The sequence below is a fragment of the Oncorhynchus clarkii genome, chromosome 16, assembly GCF_045791955.1.
Source record: "Oncorhynchus clarkii lewisi isolate Uvic-CL-2024 chromosome 16, UVic_Ocla_1.0, whole genome shotgun sequence".
Classification (NCBI taxonomy): domain Eukaryota; kingdom Metazoa; phylum Chordata; class Actinopteri; order Salmoniformes; family Salmonidae; genus Oncorhynchus; species Oncorhynchus clarkii.
In genome coordinates, this window is record NC_092162.1 from 68,564,944 (window position 1) to 68,575,284 (window position 10,341).

A 10,341-nucleotide genomic window follows, 5' to 3' on the forward strand; every position below is an offset into this window, starting at 1 on the left:
TTATACTTTAAGATGGGTTTTTTTCCCCCAAGTGCAATATTTAAGTGTGTGTGATCACAAGCTTTCTATTATAAAGGCTGTCATGGCAAACTGCAATATTAGTGGATTGTTTTTCCTCAAGACTTGAGTTTCATTTGCAGTAAAGTCTAGGCAAAAAGTAACATTGGATGTATGTCTTTACATGTTTTAGCTGTGAGTTCGGTTCACATGAATCACTTTTTATTTAACACACAGTGACTGATCATGTAGATCATATTCTTTGTTGTTTAATTAGTTCAAACCTGTATTTCCTCCTAGCAGGGATTTATTACATGTTTCAGTGCAACTAAATAAAAGGGTCACCTTTTTGGGTCTTCACCAGTTAGTATCCCTGACACACACACACACACACACACACACACACACGCACACACTCACACCTAGATAACACACACACACACACACATACATGCACTCTCACACCTAGATAACACACACACACACACACAAACACACACACACACACACCTAGATAACACACACACACACTCACACCTAGATAAAACACACACACACTCACACCTAGATAGCACACACACACATACATGCACTTTCACGCTTAGATAACACACACACACACACACACTCACACACACATAGATAACACAAACACACAATATCACACACTCACACACAAAGACATGCAGGTGGTATTAACCAAGGACAAATGTGGCACCCATCAAGCTGACCATTCCCATTTCGTGTGATAGTGATCCCACCAGGCGTTTTGTCATTTCCTCTCAGCTACAGGGCCGCAGCGACATTTCATTCACATTGTTACGACCCTTTTAGAACGACTAATTTCAATTCTCATTAACTTCTCTCCTCAATTGTATTTATTACTTCAATTATCCATATTATTACTTTTACTTATTAAAATGCTGCATTTGAAATGAAGACGCAAGCCTCTCCAACACGTCAAGGTTTTTGGGGGGGGGGGAGTTGAGAAGTGAAGGGAGACGAATGATAAAGAATGAAAAACTATCTGGGGAGTGTAGACGATGTTCGTCATGACTAATGAGGTTCATTAGCCCCTATACAGGTCATGCTCATTGGGGGAGGAAGAGGAGGTGGAGGAAGAAGGTGAAGGCTAAGGGTTTCTGTTTCACTTCAGTATGTTAGAGGGGTTAAACTTTGGACCATGGAGTAAATGATGGACCATATTGATAGCATCATCTGACAGAAGAAAATAAAAAATCCACTGTGTGATTATGGGTATTCTGATCATTCTTATCCCTTGGGGACAAGTTTTCTGTATTACTGCTCTGAATGACTGACATGTCCTTTATTTTTGTCAGAAATGTGCAATATGACAAAAAAACTAAACAGTATAATGTTTTCTGTTAGTATTTCTTCAGTATAATGTTTTCTGTTAGAGAGATACAAACTAGAGAGACAAGCAACATACAAGAAGGCAGTCTTGTGTTTCTTACCTCAGCTCTTGTCCAACAAGCTCTATAGGAACTATAGGTGCGATAAGAGAGGAGAAATAAATGATTGTGAACACAAAGGTGAAAGAGCTTTCTGAAAGCTGCACTGCAGAAGGAACGACAATCAATAAAGCACAAATGCATACGAATCCCAGGAGGCCTCTTCACAGACATATACATGACTGTATTATCAGGAGGACCCTTCACAGAAATATACATGACTGCATTATCAGGAGGACCCTTCACAGAAATATACATGACTAAATTATCAGGAGGACCCTTCACAGAAATGTACATGACTGCATTATCAGGAGGATCCTTCACAGAAATATACATGACTGCATTATCAGGAGGACCCATCACAGAAATATACATAACTGCATTATCAGGAGGACCCTTCACAGAAATATACATGACTAAATTATCAGGAGGACCCTTCACAGAAATGTACATGACTGCATTATCAGGAGGACCCATCACAGAAATATACATAACTGCATTATCAGGAGGACCCTTCACAGAAATATACATGACTGCATTATCAGGAGGACCCTTCACAGAAATATACATGACTGCATTATCAGGAGGACCCTTCACAGAAATATACATGACTGCATTATAAAGAGGCCTCTTCACAGAAATATATATGACTGCATTATCAGGAGGACCCTTCACAGAAATATACACGACTGCATTATCAAGAGGCCTCTTCACAGAAATATACATAACTGCATTATCAAGAGGCCTCTTCACAGAAATATACATGACTGCATTATCGGGACGACCCTTCACAGAAATATACATGACTGCATTATCAGGAGGACCCTTCACAGAAATGTACATGACTGCATTATCATGAGGATCCTTCACAGAAATATACATGACTGCATTATCAGGAGGACCCATCACATAAATATACATGACTGCATTATCAGGAGGACCCATCACAGAAATATACATGACTGCATTATCAAGAGGACCCTTCACAGAAATATACATGACTGCATTATTAAGAGGCCTCTTCACAGAAATATACATGACTGCATTATCAAGAGGCCTCTTCACAGACATATACATGACTGCATTATCAAGAGGCCTCTTCACAGAAATATACATGACTGCATTATAAGGAGGACCCTTCACAGAAATATACATGACTGCATTATCGGGAGGACCCTTCACAGAAATATACATGACTGCATTATCGGGACGACCCTTCACAGAAATATACATGACTGCATTATCAGGAGGACCCTTCACAGAAATGTACATGACTGCATTATCATGAGGATCCTTCACAGAAATATACATGACTGCATTATCAGGAGGACCCATCACATAAATATACATGACTGCATTATCAAGAGGCCTCTTCACAGAAATATACATGACTGCATTATCGGGACGACCCTTCACAGAAATATACATGACTGCATTATCAAGAGGCCTCTTCACATAAATATACATGACTGCATTATTAAGAGGCCTCTTCACAGAAATATACATGACTGCATTATCAGGAGGACCCTTCACAGAAATATACATGACTGCATTATCAGGAGGACCCTTCACAGAAATATACATGACTGCATTATCAAGAGGCCTCTTCACAGAAATATACATGACTGCATTATTAAGAGGACCCTTCACAGAAATATGCATGACTGCATTATCAAGAGGCCTCTTCACATAAATATACATTACTGCATTATCAAGAGGCCTCTTCACATAAATATACATGACTGCATTATCAAGAGGCCTCTTCACATAAATATACATGACTGCATTATCAAGAGGCCTCTTCACATAAATATACATGACTGCATTATCAGGAGAAGAAAGAAAGATCTACATACTCCTACAACAAACAGGTTCACACACACACACACATCCAATAATATCTAAATAAGCCACATTTCTTGGCGCTGATCAGAACCAATTACTGTATATGAGGGGTTCAGAAAATGGAGCATGATTAATTGTAGCAGTTTAGTTACCATAATTGTGAATGTCAGATATCCATAAAAAATACTGCAATTCTTTCAGGTGAATGAATTGAATTGAAACAATGAATCATAGTCCTCAGTCAACACCACTATCAGTTTATTACTCAAGGAGGAACCAATAGGGTGTCAGCAATAGAGCAGATTGTAGGTCTCATTGTCGCTATTGGATAGAAAAACTCTGCAGAACACAGTCACAGCTCCAATTACAGATGCATTAATCTGGTGTCAGAAGGCCCAGAGTAAGAGGATACCTAAAGAGCACTCAGTCAGCATCCCTCTCTCCCCACAGTCAGGCCTATGCATTTCTCTGCAGTCAGTTTCTGTCTGTTTCATCATTCAGTACGGTGGGTATCTATCTATGAAGGAGATGGACCCCTGACTGCGTTCTGAACGCATTGTGAACTGTGCTCTCTCTCTCTCTCTCTCTCTCTCTCTCTCTCTCTCTCTCTCTCTCTCTCTCTCTCTCTCTCTCTCTCTCTCTCTTTCTTTCTCTTCCCCCCACTCTCTCTCTCTTTCTTTCTCCCCCCCCCCTCTCTCTCTCTCTCTCTCTCTCTCTCTCTCTCTCTCTCTCTCTCTCTCTCTCTCGGATCAGTCCACTCAGCATGAGCTGAGACCTGCCAGGTAACAATGGCTAGCGGACCAGCACTACTGGACAAGACGTATTTTTAGTGAGGAAAGCTGTGGACTAGCACCTTTTAGGGAAATCTGCCTTGGCAGTAAAATAAGAGAAAAGAGGACAAACTCCTCCTTGTGGCGTGAGAGCTGAACTCACCTCTGATTCCCTTGGAGCGTGTACTTCGCTTGTCATCACTCTCCACACTCATCTGTCACAAAGGAAAGAAGTCACAGAGAGTCAGGACATTGCTTTTAATGGAAGAGGGAAACGATAGAAGAATAACAACCGTTACAAGACTAACACCCACTCACGAGCTACAGTTCATAATCATGTCTACTTACATGTATACAAATATAATGTAAATATAATGCAGACAACCTTTTATGATACAGTGCAACCACAATGCACTTCTTATGGACGCAAGATGAAGCCCCATGCATTCACAATTAAACACAAATACACTTATATAGACAAACAAAACCGCACAGGCAGGCATACAAATAGATTATATATTTTTTCTTCTGGAAAATGCACTTCCCCCTCGCTCTCTCTCCCCCCTCCCTCTCTCTCCCCCTCCCTTTCTCGTCCCCATCTCCATCTCTTTTCCCATTGCTGGTTAACCTGAGACAGAAGAATAAACCTCGAGACAGAAAAATAAACCTTGAGCACCAGGAAGAACATCTCTACTGTACCAATGCCCTCTTATTCAGTCCTCACACAGAGAGAGAGAGAGAGAGAGAGAGAGAGAAAGAAAGAAAGAAAGAAGTGACAGTACATGAATCACCGGAACATTAGTGAAAAGTGAAAATGAAAGACAAATAAAAAATGCAGGTAGAGAAAAGAAACAGGTGTTTGTTTTGAAATTCTCCTCCAGAATCAGCCCTCTGCAACCACAAACCTGTGCGCTTCGCCACCCAGGACACTCCCCGCCTCTCTACTGCTGTTATTTCCAGCACCTGAGTGGATTGGAATATCAAAATAAGTAATATGCAATGCCTACATACATGAGGGCATGGCTTGTAAGCAAAGGGAATGGTAATCATAACTGTGCTGCCTGACCATAGTATTTTATTTCACCTTTATTTAACTAGGTAAGTCAAGTTAAGAACAAATTCTTATTTACAATAAACGGCCTACCCCGGCCAAACCCAGACGACGCTGGGCCAATTGTGCGCCGCCCTATGTGATACAGCCCGGATTCAAACCAGGGACTGTAGTGACGCCTCATGCACTGAGATGCAGTGTCTTAGACACGCTGCACAACTTGGGAGCCCCAAAATATAGTAATGATATTAACAACAACAAAAACAGGACTGCTCAGAATCACTGTAATTGCTCTTTTAGGGACCCAGCGCTCCCGGTTCACCCGACTTAGGCCTTGCTTTTAAGGCACAAAAGAGCAGGTGTGAAGGCCCCCCTTCACTACTGACCCCCAGCCACACCTCGCGGTACCACCGTTCCCCATTCCCCACTCAGCAGCCAGGCAGGCACACTCTAAAGCTATCAGATGCTTTTTTTAGACACAATGGGAACATTAGCTTTGATTACTGAACTCTGGGTCTTTTATGGCCTGTCCCCCTGCGCTCTCCCCTGTCCTCTCCCCCTCCCCATGCGATCCCCTGTCCTCCCCCTCGCTTCAGCATTAGCTGCTTTGTCTCAGTCAGTGGTGAAGTTGGCAGGGCCACAGTGAATTCAAACATCTCTGTCTCTTTTTTCCCGTTCTTTTTCTGTGATTGGCAAAGGCACTTCCTGCTAATAGAGCTACTTTTGAAAAGGGAGAGGAGAGAGGGGGCATAAGAAGTGTGTTGTGTTTTTTTGGGGAGAGCCCTGTGTTCTACGTCTCGTGCTTATCCGGAGGTACAGGTGCAGTGTGGAGCCCGGGGCCCGGCCCCAGCCCTCCCTCCTCCCCTGGCCCCTGGGCTTTTGATCAGGCACTGCTAATGTGCACCCGTGCAACAAGCCGGCTTTGTGCCCCAAACTAAAGGGTGCAGTTTGCTCTCTGTGCTCAACTTACGGGCCTGTGTGTGGCATGAGTGTAAAGTTTTACAGGGGATCAAAAAGCCACGAGAAGCTAATGAACACAGTTTGTTTTGTCTCTTTCACTGGACAGAAAATGGGGACTGTGTATTAGCCTAGCCTCTCCTTACTCTTCATGACCCATGTGACCCGGGGGGGTGGGGGTGGGGGGGAGAAAACAAATGAGGCAGCCCTAAAGAGATTCACTGTGTTGGCTGTGTCTTATCAATGATGAGCCTGTACACACTTCGGTTTCTCCTGTCTCGTTTTCTGTTTCTGCTTCTTCCCACGTCGATAGTCATCACATGAATCAAACGGGATTGAAAGGAGCCCCTATTGCTTTCATGTTTGCAGTAACCATAGCTACACACATTTAAATAGGTAAGCACATCTGAGTTCAGTTTTATTTTATTTTATTCCACCTCATTAATTTTATATGAACACAAAGTCACTGAATGAATCCAGAGCGAAATGAGGCTGGCGATTCACCATATTTTCAAAGGGCTTCTTTTTTTTAATGTATGTTCAAACCTATCCTTTGCCTGTGTTGTTTTTTTAATTACATTCTTCGAATGAGAAATGTATATGGTGCCCAGATGCTCTTTTCTCCCTGCAGCGAGAGAGGAGAAGGTGTGGGTTTTACCAGAGTAGCTCATGAAGGAGCGCTTTGCATCCCTACAGACTGTGTTACATTATCAATTATGTCCCTCTTTGTGTGCCGTACAGCCAGGAAGGCCATCTCTGCTCTGCATTCTGACAGCTATATGTAAATTGCTGGCTGGGGGCAATGACTTCACAGAGAAGGTCACCCCTCTTCCCCTGGTGCACATAAATCAGTCTTTTATTCATTTTCACGTTTACAAGCGGAGAGGGAACCAGTTCACTAGGCAACCAGCAAGGAAGACTGACATCTCCAAAATTACCTGCGGACAGCAACTGCCAATTAGAGAGGCCCGGGTTCCTGGACCAAGCAGTCACTACTACGTGTTGAGCCCCAGCCGGGCTCATTTGAATCATTCACACCATGGAGGAGGAGGTACTACTAAAACCAACTGTGTTACACACTCATGAGTTGGTGTTTTATCAGACATCATCGCTCTCCATTCCTCATCTCTTTTTCTTACACTGAGTGAAGTCTTTTCAGCACCGATTCCAATCCAGAACGAGGAAATCTGTTTGAAATGATTCACTGTTTCGATTTAAAGCATAGCTTGTAACTGCTACTCCACTTCAAGAAATCAAACCAAATCAATAAAAGCCATCCTTTCTGATGAACCCTGGCCTTCAGAGGGTAGCTAAACAGCTTTAACTAGACCCAGAGGACAACATCCCCCTCCTCTTTCTCTCCTTTTCCTTCATTCCTCCCTCCATCCCTCCACTTTGTTACATTTTGTCTTTATTACTTGTGCACCTTTGTCCAAACAGAATTCCCTTTTTCAAAAACAATTCACCTCCAGCCCCACACTGAAACACATTGGCCAAAATGAAACATTCAATTTTTTTTATGCATTAAGACTCTCAAAACATTAAATAAATTACACCAAATCAATGACCTCCGACAAAACATACAACTTGTTATCTAATCAAAAGTTATTTCAATCACTCGTTACACAATGGCCCAATAAATACTAACTACAACGATCAATATACCCTAACATGGTTAACCCTCTGTATGTCTGGGCCATTTGTTGATACTATAAGTATAGTATGCACCATAAAAGGCAAGTAAACATAACAGCATGGCCTGTATTATTTTGTCTCAAAAATTATTTTACCAAAGATGACCAATTCAGAAAGAATATCACTCAAGAATATCCAGAAACAAAAAGCTTGAACCTTTTTCCATTTGAACTGAGAGCTGAACTCTCTTCCTCTATGGGTCCCTCTACCTCTCCTCCCCTTGAACTCTTACTCGGTCCCCTCTTGCAAACAGCAACTCAGAGGTGACCTCTTTTATGCATGAATAAGGACTGATTGCTGACTGATACGTTTTGCACTCGTGCAGAAGAGGTTCACATTCATGGGAGTTATTTTCTATCATCTGTGACCAAATGTTTTCATGTTATTTGTCATGATTTACTAAACTTTTGTAGAGAGTTGTGTTTATTGTTTAGCAAAAATGTGCTTAGCATTTGCATTGTATGTGAAAGCAATGAGAAATGACTTACAGTTTAACGAAGAAGAATACGGGTATGATGGAGATCAACTGGACCCCAGTTTCATTAAAAGTGTCTTAGCAAATCAAGAAAAACTGTAATATATGTATAAACTCAGGTTCAAATACAAAGTTTAAAAAATATCCACACAGAGAGGAGCAGTCATAATAGTGGGAGAGAGAGCGAGAGAGAGAGAGAGAGAGAGAGAGAAAGAAAGAAAGAAAGAGAGAGGGAAAGATGTTTTATTTTATGCTGATGAGGGGGAATATCGGTGAAAAATCAAAGCAGCTCAAGGACATCCTCTTGAGATGTTCTGTCTGATGTCAAAAACAAAATGCTCTAAAGTGAACTCTGTGGAAGTAAAATGCTGAGCTTTGCTGAGCTGAGCTGAACTGTGCTGAGCTGTGCTATAGGCTGGGCAGGGCTGGGCAGGCAGGAGAGAGGATTTGATGTGCTGTTTGATTTGTTTGCCTGAAGTGCACTGTCCAGCACGCTTGTCGAGCAACCCCCCCCCCCCCCCCCCCCCCCTCTTCCTCCACCCCCTCCCCCTTCACTCCCCCCTTGAACCTCCTCCACCCTACCTCCTCCTCCCTCCTCCACCCTACCTCCTCCTCACTCCTCCACCCCCCCTCCTCCCTCATCATCCTCCACCCCCCTCATCCTCCTCCACCCCCCGCTCCACCCCCCACCTTCCCCTTCCCTTGTGCTGGGCGGTGTTGAAGTGCTCAGAAATCAGAAATAAAGTGCTGCGCTCTGTAACTCACTTTGATTGGTCCGCTCTGCAGTCTCTGTGCGGGCTGGCAGCGGCTGATCCTCTCGCCTCGCGTCCACCGCTGATTCAGGAGCTCACCCCGAAACTCATTTTCTGAACCAGCCAAAAGAGGGGGCGGGGGGGGGGGGGCAATATAGGAGAAAAGAAGAAAGAGTAATTTTAAATAACAGCACAAGCAGAGAAACGAGGAGGAGGGGTGGGAGGAGGAATAGGGTAAAGAGGGTGAGGAGAGGAGGGTGATGGAGAGTGGGTGGGGGAGGTAGAGGGTGATGGATAGGAAAGGGGGAGGGGGAAGGTGATAAAGAGGAGAAGGAGGAGGGGGAGGGAGAGTAGGTGGGGGACGGTGATGGATGCTGATGGAGAGGTGAAGGGGGAGGGTGATGGAGAGTGGGTGGGGGGGGGGTTATGGAGAGGGGGTGGGGGAGGGTGATGGAGAGGGGGTGGGGGTGGAGAGGGTGACGGAGAGGGGTGGGGGAGGGTGATGGAGAGGTGAAGGGGGAGGGTGATAGAGACGGGGTGGGGTAGGGTATGTTGGGACTGGGTGGGGCACTCAAACATACTCCAGGCACTAAAGAAACAGAGCACACACACACACATGTCAGTATGCCCCCAAAGTGCCCCAGCTGGAGTCTCTGTCAGTCTGCTATTCGAATCAATCACATTTGTATTGAGCTTTTCAGTAGTTGGGTGCATATGAGCAAGGTGGGGGGAGGGGGTCAGTAAATAATGAATCATCCATAAATCAAGAGCTTTTTTCTCTTTTTTTCATCAAGGTAATAGCTATTCCATTCATCACACATTACGGAATAGAAACAAGCTAAACTATTATTAAAAAAACTGTTTCTATCCTTGCAGTTTTTGGAGCTATGACTGAAATGATTAATCCACTGTGGAACTGTCCACAGACATGTGGTTCTGAAGTGTGTTAAATGATGAGAGCATAGACCTTCACAGAATGTGAAGAAAAAAAATGATTTGAGAAAAAAATATCAAACTGTCACAGCTCACTAATGAAACCCTGACCTGCAAACATGTAAGATAATGCAAATCTGTACAAGACTACTCTTAGTGTCTTCAATGTGGCCAGAGGGTAAATAAACTAGCACCCAACCACCCTGCTCCTAGCATCAAACCACCCTGCTCCTAGCATCCAACCACCCTGCTCCTAGCATCCAACCACCCTGCTCCTAGCATCAAACCACCCTGCTCTTAGCATCAAACCACCCTGCTCCTAGCACCCAATCACCCTGCTCCTAGCACCAAACCACCCTGCTCTTAGCATCAAACCACCCTGCTCCTAGCATCA